This window comes from Myodes glareolus, chromosome 9 (assembly GCF_982192425.1).
Source record: "Myodes glareolus chromosome 9, mMyoGla1.1, whole genome shotgun sequence".
Classification (NCBI taxonomy): domain Eukaryota; kingdom Metazoa; phylum Chordata; class Mammalia; order Rodentia; family Cricetidae; genus Myodes; species Myodes glareolus.
The window spans coordinates 42824712-42840394 of NC_142034.1; positions in this window are offsets into that span (position 1 = coordinate 42824712).

Sequence of the window (15683 nt, forward strand, 5' to 3'; positions counted from 1 at the left end):
ATTGAATAAAAGTACATGTCAAGAATGCTTTAAGCCAGGCATAGTTTTATCCCAACACTTGGGAGGCAGATACAGGAAGATCTCTGAGTTGGAAGCCAGCCTGGTCTACACAGTGAGTTCCAGGACAGCCAGGGCTGTTACACAGAGAAATCTTGTTTTCAAAATACAACCCCTGCCCCCATCACCACCACCCCCACAAAAAACCCTACCACTAAAAAATCCACTGAATCCAATTTGTGTTGCCCAAATACTCTTAGGTGTGGGTGATCCCCTGTAGTTTTTATTTTGAAACAGTGTTTCTCTATGTAGGTCTAGCTATACTGGAACTCTATACCTAGACCAGGCTCATCTGGAACTCCCTGATAGGTAAATGCTGGAAATGAAAGGTGTATACCACTATGCCCATACTCTCAAACTTGTTTTTTATTTTTCGAGACAAGGTTTCTCCGTCTATCTTTGGCTGTCTTGAAACTTGCTTTGTAGGCCATACTGGCCTCGAACTCAGAGAATCACCTGCCTCTGCCTCCAGAGTGCTGGGATTAAAGTCATGTGCCTGACTACTTTTCAACCCAATTGATATTTAGACATTTATTCATTGTTTCTGTGTGTATCTGCATGAACAGGTAAACACTTGTGTGTGATTATGGGCAAGTGCAGGGGCGGTCAGAGGTTTAAATTTGGCACCTTCCTCTATTGTTCACTACCTTGAACCTGAACTCACCAATTAAATGGACTGAATAGCCAAAAGGACCCCAAATTCCACCTGCCTCCAGTGCGGAGCACTGAGACTGTAGCTGAGTTTGGCTTTTTCCCTGGGTCCTGGATAGATGAATTTAGATGCTTATGTTTACAGATCCCCAGGATTTAGCCATCTCTCCAACTATTTTTTTCTTTGAGAAAAGAATTCTCTGTAGCTTTGGAGTCTGCTGTGGAACTCACTCTGTAGACGAGGCTGGCCTCAAACTCAGAGATCAGCCTGTTTAACCCCAAATGCTGGGATTAAAGGCCTGCACTGCCACTACCCAGCTATTTTTAACACTTCTTTGTTCCCAATTGCCATTTTTCTACATGGCCCATCTTCAAACAAAATTAAACTCACATGCAGTGCACCTTCTAGATGCACCATGAGATAGGGCAAAGCAATATTCATTTCTAGATAAAATTGAACCTAGCTCTAGCCTTCAGATAGTATAACTAAAATAGCTAAAATTTTGAAGTCATATTTTCTAAGATTTTGGCTGCCTCTATTAATACTTTGTCTCCAAAAATGACTTCAGCGTTGCCTATAGAATGAGTTCCAGGACAACCAAGGCAACACAAAGAAACCCTCCCTCAAAAAATCAAATAGGAAAGCAACCCTTTTACTCAGAGATCTTGTTGACTCAACTTGCCATTCTCTTCTCTAACAAGATAAACATACACAAGACAGCAAAAATGCCGCACATGGTGAAAAAAGATTACTTTAAAATGCTTGATTTTTATCATACTACTGGTCTCCTGTTTTCTTGGCAGAAATTCCTTCCAATATCAATTTTTATAATTTTGTTTTTGAAAAACTGTGCTTATCATGGGGCTGGAGAGATGGCTCTGTAGCACTGGCTGCTCTTCCAGAGGACACAGGTTCAGTTCCTAGCACCCACATGGCGGCTAACAACTCCAGTTCCAAAGGACCTGAAAATCTCTTATGGCCTTTTTGAACACTGTGTGTATGGGGAGCAAGATATTCATACAGGTAAACACCCACATACATAAAATCTAACCAAAAAATTACAAAGCAGGTAGTAAAAAAAAATTTACTCGTGTTTCTATGGGTGTATTTGCCTGAAAGGTATTCAGAAGGTACGAGATAACTTGGAACTGCATTTGGATTAGATGTTTGTGGGACCACTCATATTTCTGGTTATAAATGCTGGGCTCTGGACTCCTGTCCTCATAATTAGTGCAGGAAGCAGAGGCATCTCTCTAGCTCCAGACCTGAGACTTCCAGGTTGTTATCCCACTGAAAGAACTGACAAAGTGCACACACACTGAGAAGTAGAAAGTAAACTTTATTCAGAAGCAAAGTGACATTCCAGATCAGATAAGCTGCAAGCCAGCAAGCAGCACTCTATTGGATTAGAGTACCCAAGGGACTGGTTTCTTGTCTGTGTTCTCATTTTATGAGGTCAAGGAAGAGGAACTGGTTAAGTGGGTGGTTTTCTATTTAGAATAACAGGCTTGAATTATGTAAATCTTTCTGTGGTGCATCTGACTTTAATCATATGCACACACAATTATGCATATGCATAAAATGACAAGTTTCCCATAAAAGTTCAACCAGAGAAAACAGTTTGTTAATAGAGTATGTACTCAAAACTAGTTCAAGGTGTATTGGCCCTATCTTTTTACCCAGAGATATTCTAAAATGTTTCATTGAGTTACTGAGCCAGGCTTGGTAGTGCATTCCCAGTACTCAGCAGACAAAGAAGAATTTCTGTAAATTCAAAGTCAGCCTGGCATACAAAGCAAATTCCAGGACCAAGACAGCTGGGAAGCAAACCCAAGTCCAATGCAAGAGCAGCAAATGCTACTAAATACTATAAACTGAGCCATGCCCTCAGTTACACACACACATTTACCACGTCTGAGCACACACGCCACAGTGTGTATTTGATTGTCAGAGGACAACATAAAAAAGTTTTCATTTAAGGAAATTCATCTCCCCCTCCCAGACACCCAACAGTGTTTCTTAGTACTATGGAGCAAGTAATGGAACTCGCTTTTGAGCAGGATTGAGCCGCCTGCCTCTGCCTCCCAAATCCTGGAATTAAAGGCTTTTTCACCACCACAGGTCCATTTGTTTTGAAGTAGTTTCTCCACGTAGTTCTGGCTACTCATTAGCTCATGGCAATTTCATGATATATCCCTGGCTGGTTTGAAACTTTCGATGTACACCGGGATAACTGACAAGAGTTGTACCGGTCTTTGTCTCTCCAATGTTGAGATTAAAAGGTGTATAACCATGACCAGGGTTTGTTTGTGTCCTGGAACTCTTATAGACCAAATTGAACTCAGAGATCCACCTGCCTCTGCCTCCTGAGTGCTGGAATTAAAGGCGCACCACCGTTGCTGGATCCAGTTTATTTTTTAAATTTTAAAATTTTATTATTTGAGTGTATGTGTGAGTGCCATAGGACACATGTGGAAGTCAGGTACAACATAAGAGGTGCCATTTCTCTCCTATCACAGAAATCCCAAGGGCCTCAGGCTTAATGGCCACCATGAATTGACAGCTAAAATAATTCAGATTATCTCAAACAGTAAGGCTGAGTAACAGAGTATAAATTTTTAAATGAAGTTGTGATAGTGAGGAAGTAGGTACACACCTGATACCAGTATCCAGCATGCAAACACATAGGACCAAGAGTTCCAGGAAACTAGAGACTGCTCAGTGGTCAGACAGACTCGCTATTCCTGCACTGGATCTAGATTGGTTTCCCACACTATAATCATCTGTAATTCCAGTTGCAGAGAATCCAATGCCCTCTATCCTCAGCAATAACCTGGACATGTGGTACATAAAGCAACACATGCACACTCATACACTAAGTACAATAAATTTAATAGTTTGAGGTGACTCTCGACTACCCTCAACTACAAGAGGGTTCAAAGATTGTTGCAATTGAGACGTCTGAAAATAAAATTGAAAACAAAATTAGTAATTGCTAAGAAACAGATCCTGCTGGGTGGTGGTGGTGCACGCCTTTAAACCCAGGATTTGGGAGGCAGAGGCCAGCCTGGTCTACAAGAGATGGTTCCAGGATAGGCTGCAAAGCTACAGAGAAACCCGGTCTCTAAAAACCAAAACAAAAAACCTTATGCCTCAACCTTGACTATGTATGCATACAATCTAAGTGACCGGTGAATAACAGTGGCATCCTCACCAATGAGTTTGCAGTCCTTTCAACTGAGATTTTTGTTTTCAAGACAGGGTTTCTCTGTAGCTTTGGAGCCTGTCCTAGAAACCAGATGCCTCAGGAGTGCGGAGATTAAAGATGTACACACCACTGCCCGGCTTTTCTTGGTTTTTCGAGACAGGCTTTCTCTAACAGCTCTTGTAGATCATGCTGGCTTGGAACAGACATAGACCTACTGATCCCTTCCAAAATAATGGGATGAGAGGCGTGCGCTACCATTACCCAGTGACATCTCTATTATTAAAACAAATGATAAAAGCACCAATGTAACAAAAAAAATCATACAACCACCAAGAGGTATGATAAGAGATGGAATAAAGAAATCTTTACCCAAGATATAAATTAATAGTATTTATTATGTAAGTATACAAAGAAACCTCAACAGTTAAGAGTCATTCTTTTGTGGCCAGGAATGAAGCTTTCCTGTGTTTTAACCACAGTAAAATTCCAAAAATGGAGAGCTGAGTGTGGCAGCTCATGTCTTTAACCCTAAGTACTCAAGTCACAGGCAGGGAGGGAGGTCTTGAGTTTGAGAGGCAGGCTTAGTTTACAGACCCGCTGACAGGACAACCAAAATCAAAAAGACAAACTAATCTACTTGGAAGTTCTAATTGAAGCAGAGGCCAGCATATGACTCAAGAATTTTCCTAACGAGATGTGTATTTGACCTTTTGATCCCTTAGAGTACTTTTTTTTTTTTTTGCAGTTTCATGTTAGTGCAATTCTATCCCACGAGCTTATCTTATCTTACTTTGTAATCTCCACCAAAACCACATCTTGCACGCCCCTCCCGTTCTACTGCACAAAAGACCTTTGGTATTGTTTCAAATCCAAAGGCACTCTTGCATTGTCTAGGCTGAAAATACTATCAGTTAACTAAATGGCCCATTGAACTGCAAGCAGTTAAGTGCCTTTGTATGTTATTTAGGTTTCAGAAAATGAGTAAGACCTGGTAGCAAAGGTCTGTATTCTAGGGGAAGGGGCGCTGAACAAGTATAATTCTAAGTTTAGAACACTATGGACCATTTAAAATTTGATCTCGGCGCTGGAAAGATGGATGGTTAACATAGTTTGCTCTCAAAGAGGACAAGCTGGTGTTCAATTTCTAGGACCCATGTGGTAATTTCAGTCCAGGTGTCTGACACCCTCTTCCGTGGCACACACATACGTAGGAAAAAGTATCCATATACACAGACATGTTATTTAACATACAAGTAACTTATCTAGATCATGCATATAAAGTTCTGCCTGCAATGCAGACTAAAGGGTGGCACCAGTAGGCATTATAGATAGTAGTGAACAACTATGTGGTTGCTATGAATTGAACAGTATGTGCTCGTAAGCCTGAGTCATCTCTCCAGCCCCTTATTTAGGTAGAGACAGGGTTTCCAAATAGCACTAATCTGCATTCCAACTCCCATCGGTCTGTCTCTGCTGCCTCTCCATGTGCTGGGCGTGAAGCACAGGCTCCTCTGTCAGGCCAAACTACTGTTTGGTTTAAGTGGTTCCTTTATTAGGCTAGTGGTTAAGACCACTGATTTTTGGTTCTGAACACCATACCTGATAGCTCACAACCACCTCACCTCCTGTCCTTTGCAGACAACTGCACAATAACTCAACCTTTAAAGCCGGCTTATGACCAGACTGCTCTATAGAGGGAGTTCCAGAGCATACTGGGGTTGGAATGGGGGTAAACTGGTGTGTTGACAGTGCTAGAAGCAGGCACAAGTTATCTAGAGGCCGTAGAAACATAAAACAATGATTAACCACGGTAATCAAATTAATCATTGCTGAAGCTTACGATCTACCCAGTTTGTCATCTAAAACGTGGCACATGTGGGAAGAGAAAGTTAACACAATACAGCAAAGAATGAAATTTATGCTCATTTGGTGCACAACACACAAGCAAAATTCAACTGCAATGGTTTTGTTGTTATTTTTCTCTGTAGACTGTCCTAGAACTGAGCTGTAGACCAGGGTGGTTGGCCTCAAACTCAGAGATTGCCTGTCTCTGCCTCCCCAGGGCTTGGGATAAAAGTGAGCACGACCATGACCTGGTGCTCAACTACAAAGTTTTAAGTGTAAGTCCAACAGTCTCATGTGTGTGTAGATACAGACATACTAGGGCTGGGGAAGAAAACACTAAGAACTAATGCTCCTCAGCCAGGAGACAAAGTATCACATACACTATTATTTGTGTGGGAAATTTTTATTTTATCACAAACTTCCAGGGTTAGTGAATCAAAGACTAGCATATAATTACCGTTAGTGAATTTATATTAAAAAATGACATAGGTCAAGATTTCTGTTCATGCACCATTGACTCATACACCGACTAGCAAATTCACTCTTCCTCCTGGTATTTTCCTTAAGATCCTCCACACAATCATATTCCCCAAATGATTTTGCTCTTCATTTTCTCTAAGCACAACTGACACTTGTCACCAACACTGGAGACAGGCAGACCCATTTTTCAGAAAATGATGCAAAGAAACGACTTACTTCAAGAAATAATTATCATTTCCATTGCATTATACACTTTTCACTTTAACTGGTTAACCTTCTGTTACTAACACACCCCCAGAGGGGTGGTCAGAATCCACATAGGAACACAAACTCCAAGAAGTCGTCCTCTGACCCTGAGATAGCTCTTACAACAAAAAAGGGGGGGTGTCTATATATCCACATAAAAAACAGGAAACTCAGGGCTGAAGAGATGGCTTAGCGGTTGCCTGCTCTTCCAAAGGTCCTGAGATCAACAACCCAGCAACCACAGAGTGGTTCACAACCATCTGTAATGATGGTCTGGTGTCCTCTTTCTGGCCTGCAGGCATACACGCAGACAAAATAATGTATGCATAATAAATACATAAAAAGTTTAAAAAAACAAAACAAAACAGGAAACACACCTCCTCCCACCAAATTTCAACACGACTCCATGAGGTATAAAGAAACAGACTAAGGGATTGAGAGTGCTTAGTTCAGTTCCTAGAACACACATCAGGTGGGTTGTTCCAAGTGCCTGTAGCTTCAGCTCTAAAATCAGGCAATCCCCTTTCAGCTTCAAAGGAAAACAGCACGTGTATTCACCAAATAATAAAAAATCTTAACAATGCACCAGAAATTATACAGTGGTTCTCTCCCTTTGCCACCATATTTTATTTTTAATAGAAGTGGAAAACAACAACAACAACAACAAAAAACCCACAGAAGGCTTTAAGAAAACTCCAAGTCAATATTGGGCTGCTAGAATAAATTTAAGTAAGTTTTCAATAAGGTAACTTCAATAGTCATGTATTGATATCTCAAGAGAAGTTTTAAATGGAAAATTAGCATCACTCAAATTACCATACCAAAACAAAAAACAAACAAAACCCACCAAACAAAAAATAAAAAAACAAATCAGACAAATGATTAAGGTACATTTTTTGTTTAATCATTTTGAGTACACATTTTTGGAGAAAATGCTAGATATACATATAAAGTTCCTAGAAGGATTCGGGAATTTCACTTCACTTCTAATTGTCTTTGAATAGTTTGGCAACTCACCCTTACCACTACATGCATTTGAAGTTACATACTTACCAACTGTCAGTCTGCTTATCCATGCTAGGAAAGGACAGAGTTCCTTAGAAATTTATTTCACTTTAAATCTTAAAGACACAAATTCAGACTCAAGATTTGTTGAGAGTTTATCTAGAATATTACCATACACACTCAGATTATGAATTCCAGATTTTAGAAAACTAGTATTGTTTATACTAAAAGCAACAGAATTGACTTTATTGATTCACAAAGGTCAAAGCAGAAATGGAATGTAATTACGAATATACTAGTATTATCCAGAATGTGGTTAAAAATGAGGGAAAGAAGTCCTTATATCACAGGCTAATGACTGAACTAGACAGTAATAGATATACTGTGGGCTAATTTTCACAAAGATGCTAGCAATCAGTATTTGTAACACAAGTTTTCCACTCATGGAACAGAATACACCTCCATTATTTCATTCACCTATAAAGTGAGAAAAAGATCACTTAACAGTTTTATGTAAACTTAAAAGAGGGTAGGGAATCTTTATTTATTCATATGAATGTGTACACGAACGCATATGTCCAAGATCCTCATGGACCTAGGTTAGTCACCTGACATGGATAATGGGAAGCAAACATAGGTCCACTTGCAGCATGTTGTGGTTTTCTTCTTTTTTCTTTTTGAGACAAGGTTTTTCTATATAGCCCTTGCTATCCTTGAACTCACTATGTAGACCATGCTGTCCTGGAACTCCAAGAAATCCACTTGCCTGTCCCTCATGAGTGCTAGGATTAAAGGCATACACCACACCTGAGGTTATGACATCTCTCCTGTCCCTAGATTTTCTGATTTTAAACAATCATTTCTTCTCACCAAAAGAATGTTTAACTTTTTCGTGCATATGGTTCTTTAGGAAAACGTGTGTGTGTGTGTGTGTGTGTGTGAGAGAGAGAGAGAGAGAACCCATATCAAGAAGTAACAGCCTAAAGATCTAATTACTACCCAAGCTGTGAAAATTCTGTCTTCTCACCTCTTTGATCACTGCCACGTTACAGCTAGGCTAAAAGAATAAAACCATGATATGAAAATTATAAAGCAGTACTCACCAGAAAGGCAGCTCTAAACAGATACGGAAAACCATTTCCATTGTATCTACGCCATTCTTAGATTAAACTGTGAAAGGCAATCAAACTTAAGCCCTCAGGCAATTTTACAATCAAACAACAAGCGGGGAAAAAATTTACAATATTTTTTATTATTGGCTGCTAGATGTTTATATTTAAATTTTTAAACAAACTGTACTGTCCCCAAATAAAATAATAATGTTCCAATTGAAGAATAGCTAATCACCATTCAACTTACTTTTTCTACTTTCACTGTTCAAATGTCAAATATATGACTTCCTCATTAAACTCCAAAAGAATCTGACTCTTATTTTAAGCCAGGGAATCATCACACAGCCCAGCCTGGCCCTAAAATGAAGCCATTTCTACCTCTGCCTGCAGTATTCTGGATACTATGTGTGTAAAGCTATGCAGATTTCTGAGTGAGTTTTCATTCATGTCAGTGATGAACCCAATGGCATCTTAATGTAATTTATAGCTTACAGAGACAAATTATTTACAAGTATTACTACATTTGAAGCAGTGTACTTTGTAGGAGTAAACAAAGAAAATAATTCAAGTAAAACTCCCTATAATTGTACACCATTTTTTTTTCACTGCTAGAATTGAGGGAATCTGTCTTTTCTTAAGTTAATTCACTGTAGAATGTTAAGGGTGACTGAAAAACACCACAGAGTAGTATAATTAAGAACAATGGACCTGAAGCCATGGACTACATGGACTAAGTATTTCCATTCTTCCCTTTATCTAAAAGCCATCTACATAGGTTCAGGAACAACCAGATAATAGAAGAGCAACACTGCGCCTTTATTACACCGAAGGTCAGTAACCCTAGAGCTACTCACTCTTGTCCAAGTGTTTGAGAATGTCCAGTGGATCTATTATTTAGACTCACATTTAAATAACTGCACAGCAGTATTCTTTATGTGCGGAAAATGGATATGTTGGGGTGGGGGTTAAAAAAAAAAAAGGAACATCAGGTACTTACAGAATAAACTAACCTGTACTGGCAGGGCTGTGGGATTTTTCTTCTCTACCAGTAAGTAGCAAATGCTGAAATTCTGCTGCTAGTTAACAAAAACACAAATTGTATTAAACTGAGGAGTTCAACCCATACTATAAAAAGTCAATGTGCATTTAATTTCCTCAGAGCCTGATAGTAGTTTGCCTAAATCTAACAAAATTTGCTTTACACTGGCTACTGCAATTGAGTGATAATTAGCTAGGACACTCAAGTACCTCTTAGATGCTTTAATGTCCAATCAATAATGCATTCAATGTGTAAAGTGTGCTGGAAATTTTGGTTTCCCTAAAAAGAGGTATATGTATTTAAATGTGATAACCTTTACATCTCAATTACTATATAGACAAACCTTACAGGCAATGTTAACTTTTAATTAAATTTTCATGAAATTTTTATCTCATTTTTGATTTAAAAAATGGGCTATAAATTTTGCTACTTCTCCACAGATATTGAACAGCTAGCAAGTAAGGGAAATTAACTCTAAACAGACACCCTATTTCTGATTTGAATTGTAAGAACTGTAACAACTCTCTTGGCCAGCTTAGGCAATTCAACAACTCTAGAAAAGATAGTAGAAATGATATTTTCACATAGGATTAGCAGACTGATTATCTTAATAAAATATCAATATTCGTCACCAAAATAAAAGGGTAAAGCCTCAAAGGAACAGAAAGAAGCAACAATAGATAATTTCCTAACATTTAAGGTTCTTAAATCTAAACCAATCATACAACAATTTATTTCCCACATAGTCAAAAATCAGTTAATATATATTATATTGGGGAAATAGGTCTTCATTCTTCTTTTTCTTTTCTTTTTGGTGATGGGGATTGAATTCAGGGCTTCATGCATGCTTAAAATGCACTCTGCCACTGGGCTACCTCCAGCTTCTCAATCTTCATTTTTATTCAGTAGGGCAATCAACAAATTTCATTAATAAATCCCTCAAATGGAGAAGGCGTAAATTAAAAAAAAAAAACTAAACCCAAAAGAAAATGCACACACAAAGTTTCCAGATACTGTAACAATGTCAAAGGGCCACATAATAAGTTACTAAAACTACCCTATAACCTTAAAAAAATCATAGCAACATTGAAATAATGACTGGTGTCCAAGTAATCCTTTAAGGCAATATAATATATACACATTTATCCTCTCTGCAGTCTCTTTCACAATGACAACACACACAAAAACATAGCTATATTCAGCCTCAAGATACTAATACTAATCAAAGTTAACACCCACCGAGTCCATTTAGTTATATGGTATTCAATATATTTAAATTAATAAATAGTTGAAATTGGCTTTAATGAACACTAAATCATAGGCTGTGTATCTCTACTTCCGTAGTCTACACTTACTAAAAAGACTTTCCTTTGGAAATGAAAACTGAGCAGACTTATGAGAAAATTAATTCAAAACAACCTAATTTAATTTTAAATTGTTGTTCAGACTGGAGTTAACTATCTTTTCAGCAGAGCAGTAGTGGTGCACACCTTTAATCCCAGCATTTGGGAGGCAGAGGCAAGCCACCCTGACCTACAAAGCGAGTTCCAGGCCATCCAGAGCTACCTAGTGAGACCCAGACACAAAAACACAGAGATAAAGAGAAATCTTGTCTTGAAAATAAAAAAGGAAAAATAAAGAAAAAAATTTTAAATTGCAAATATTATAAAGTGAGAATAGACAGCATTTAAGAGAAAAAATAGTGCTCCAGAATCAGAGGAAAAGAATTTGTGTGACATGGTCTTACTCTAACCCTTACTGGCCTTCAATTTGCAGGAATACCCTGGTCTTGTCTCTTCCTCCAGAATGCTGGAATTATACATGTGCCAACACATGTGCCCTTAAAATAAAAATTTAAGAGTCCTCGTACAGTGGTGGTGCATGCCTTTAGTCCCAGCACTTGGGAAGAGAAGGCAGGAGGATCTCTGTGAGTTTGAGGCCAGCCTGGTATACAAGAGCTAACTCCAGGATAGCTAGGGCAGTTACACAGAGAAACCCTGTGTCAAAACCAAAAATAAATAAATAAATAAAAATTCCTATTTTGTAACAAAATTGCCAGGCAACATTAAAACAAAGAAAAAAAACCCACCTGAACAACACTCCTAAAGTTGGACTTCAGGTTATTGGCAATTTAAAACCGACCTTTCTCTATCTCCTATGAATTTATCAGAATAATAGTGGTCTATGGAGAATATCCAAGAGGGATGGACAGTGGTGGAGCATGCCTTTAATCTCAGCATGCAGGAGGCAGAGACAGGTGGATCTCTGTGGGTTCAAGGCCAGCCAGCCTGGTCTATAGAGGGAGCTCCTTTGACAGCCAGGATCACAGAAAAACTGTGACTCACTTGGCAGAATGTTGCCTAAACAAAACCAAAACCAACAAAGGGTACATACTTGGTAAATTCTAACCAATACAAATGTAGTACACATTCCGCATTCAGTAGATTACTCAAACTGTACTTCACTAAAGTGAATTCAGTATTATCAGGTTTTACCAGTGGGCCTCAGAGAGACCCAAAATTCTACATAATTCTCAGTCGGGGTTTTCTGAGGACATAACAACCCAATCAGGACAGGGTCTATACTCTGTAGCTCAGGCTGACCTCACACAATCAATCTTCCTACCTCAAATTTCCAATTGTTAGGAATACAAAAGTGAACCACTACGCCAAACACAAAGTTCATCTTAGATTAGGTATCTATTAAATCTTTCCACCAGCCCTATTATTCAAGTAAATAATTTACAATTAATTGGGCTAGGTAATTTCAAGCGATTTCAATATACTGGAGAATAGTGGATATAAGTTGTTAAATGGTAGTGAGAACGAAATACAGGGCCTTGAACACATTAATTAGTTAGATAAGTATTATATGTCTGAATGATAGAAATCCCTCTAATTAATCTAAGTCTATAATTTACTAAAGTTATAAAGCATTTCCGTGGAACATTGTCATGGAAACAAACAGTAGTTCTTAAAAGAATCAAAATCAAGTCAGATGTGGTGATGCAAGTCTTTAGTCCCAGTATGCGGGAGGCAAAGGCTTACAGATTGTTGAGTTTGAGGCCAGCCTGGTAAACAGCAGAATTCCAGACAGCCAGGAACTGAGAAACCTGTTCTTCCCATACCAAAAACAATATAACCAAAAAAACAAAACAAAAAAGATAAAAACTGTTTCTAGTCTAATGTAGGGAACAAACAGGTTAGAAGTTACATTCTGCCACCCCCCCCATTTCTCAACATACAAGTTTTGAACACAATAATCAAAGCAAAATCTAATTGAAAACAAATGTGGATACACTACTGGTGTGTGCATATTACATAAAGCACTGTTCCGTAAAAGGTGAAAACTAACTTCCAAAAAAAATTATTCCAAACCCACTTAATACTTATCACATGACCCAATTTCAATTTGGCTACTGGAAAAATAGTTATCTATCAACTGAGACATGAAGTCCCCAAACCCTTTTATTATACCACACCTGTAGTCTACACCCATACATACCACACAAACACAGACAAATCACCTTCCCACTCATTACAGGGCTCTACATTAACATTTGCTCTAGTGTGGTGAGATTTGAGAAAAGATCATAAGCATTTCCACATGACCTTACCACCCTGATGATCAATATAAGCTTGGGATTTAAAACAAATGTCAATATCCTGTGGCATTTCAAATAATTAAGCTTATCCTTGAGGTTAAATTTAAGTTTGAGCAGAAAACCACCAGCATTTTCCTATTGGTCAAAGTAAAAATTTGAATTAAACATTTCATGCCTCCAAATTAATTTATGAAGGGTAATAAAGCTTTAAATATTATGTAACAATACTTATTTATGCTTAGTAACACCACAGTCAAACGTGAATATTAATATAGAGCCTTCTCTGCCAAAGGAATATAAAAATCCTAAATTTAATTAAATTTAGGGGCCTTCACCAAACTTGCTGCAAGTTTGGGGACATAAATATCCAACAGCCATAAAGCTGTGAAAGCCCCTGTAAGTAATAAAATAAATCCCACTTGCCTCAGACTGAACAGGGCAACACTGAGACTCAGCCTCAGCCTGTCCTATGGCAGGGCTATAGGAAGAAGAAAATTTTAATTTTAGAAAAACATCACCCAATTAATTAAAAAGACATGCATCAAAATTTAAGTCCCAATGATCAAGCAAGCAACAGAAAAATACATCTCTGTGTCTGCAATTGCATCCTGAGCCCAAACTTATTTCTTGGAGATTTCCATAAGTAATTCATTAAACTGAGTTTATTGTGTAACCTGATCAGTAAAATAGGTACTCTCCCCCTAACAAATTGTGTGAGATCGCTACAATAGTAATGAGTCCAATTAAATGGTAACTCCAGCAGTCACTGAAAAGTGAGCCCTCAGCTGTTAGTCTTTCCACTATCAGTGGAAAAAGAGAATAGAAACTAGTGCCAGACAGTTTTCTTTTTAAAAATGATCCCGTGAATGGAAGCTAGAGCCGAAGCTGACAGGTGCATTGATCTTACAGCTAACCAGTGTTCACAGGAACATACCAAATAACTAATATCAGCCCTTTTGTGAGAAAAGGCTAAAATTCACTTTTAATGACATTATTTACTTAAAAAGTGTAAATCGTTTCAAATTTGTCACACTTGTGCTTTAACAAAACTATGGACCCCAGAAGCAATTAGGCAAAAGGTATTTTCTAGAAGCTTAATTATTCTTGATGCATGCAAAAATTCAATTTCAACAACATCCTGAATAGATACCACTCCTGCGCCATACAGTTACAAAACAGGAGAGATTGTATGTAACTAAATGTTATATATTACACATAACACTTTAAGTTTTTTATTAGGATTCTTTTACTTATTAAGTTGTAGGCTCCATAATAAGTCCTGTAGTAATTGAACAAAAAGCAAGAATAAAACCTTTTATTCTTTTTGAAGTTTTTTTCTTCAGTTTTCTGATAATTCAATACATGAAATTCTTCTGAGATGTTGTTTTATAAGAAAGCATTTCTTATTTAGCCTAAATGTAACCTTGTTGTCTTTTTTGAAAAATCTTAATATTTCTCTTTTTAATTTTTTAAGACAGGGCTTCTCTGTAGCTTTGTAGCCTGTCTTGGAACTTGCTCTGTAGGTCAGGCTGTCCCCGATATCTCAGAGATCCACCTGCCTCTCTCCTAAGTGCTGGTATCAAAGGTTAGTGTCATCACTGCTCTGCTAAGACCTCAATATTTTCAGTACAGGGCTTTCTTGGCCAGTATAAAATATGCGCTGCCAGACATAAGAAATATATAAGGGGTTTAAAGCTTTAGTCGATAGGTATTTAAGCAAAGGGATATGTAACTTGGCTGCTGGAACAATGCATCTCAAGTAATAGATGGGCGTTTCCGTTACAAACTGTAACTTCTGCACCTCAACAATAACTACATCAGTGGCATAAAATAAATCAGTGCAGAAATACGAGCTTCAAAATGGCATTTAACTTTCAATTATTTGTCACAATGCATTCCATAGGCTTTTACCTGTTAACTTTCTTCTGTAATAAGTCAAATATTTTCAATATATTCCTACGAAATAAACACCATTTTTGGTGTTGTCACATTTATCTAATACTTTCATAGAAATTAATAAAGACTTAAGCATTTTCAGCATAAACCAAATCAACCTGTATTTGTTTTTGAGCAATTACTCTGTAAAGATCAAAAAATAAATAAATAGATAAAAGGAAAAAGCCAAAAGAATTATTAAGAGCTACTACCATGAGACTTACAACACAAAATCCGCAACAGCAATCACCCCTAAAGTAAAATTACCTATAAGAACACAGAAACATTCCACACTTCCTAGGGTCAGGATTAACCGCCTGGTTTTAACAACAGAAGGCACGTATCCAATCCTAGGTAACATAACCTCTAAGAAGCACAATACAAATTTGCTATTCATCTGTTAATCATCCTAACACCTGAGTAGAGACACATTTAAATTAACACATATCAAACCATTAACAAACACACATACAGCTAAGCTTCTAGAAGTTTCCACCTGG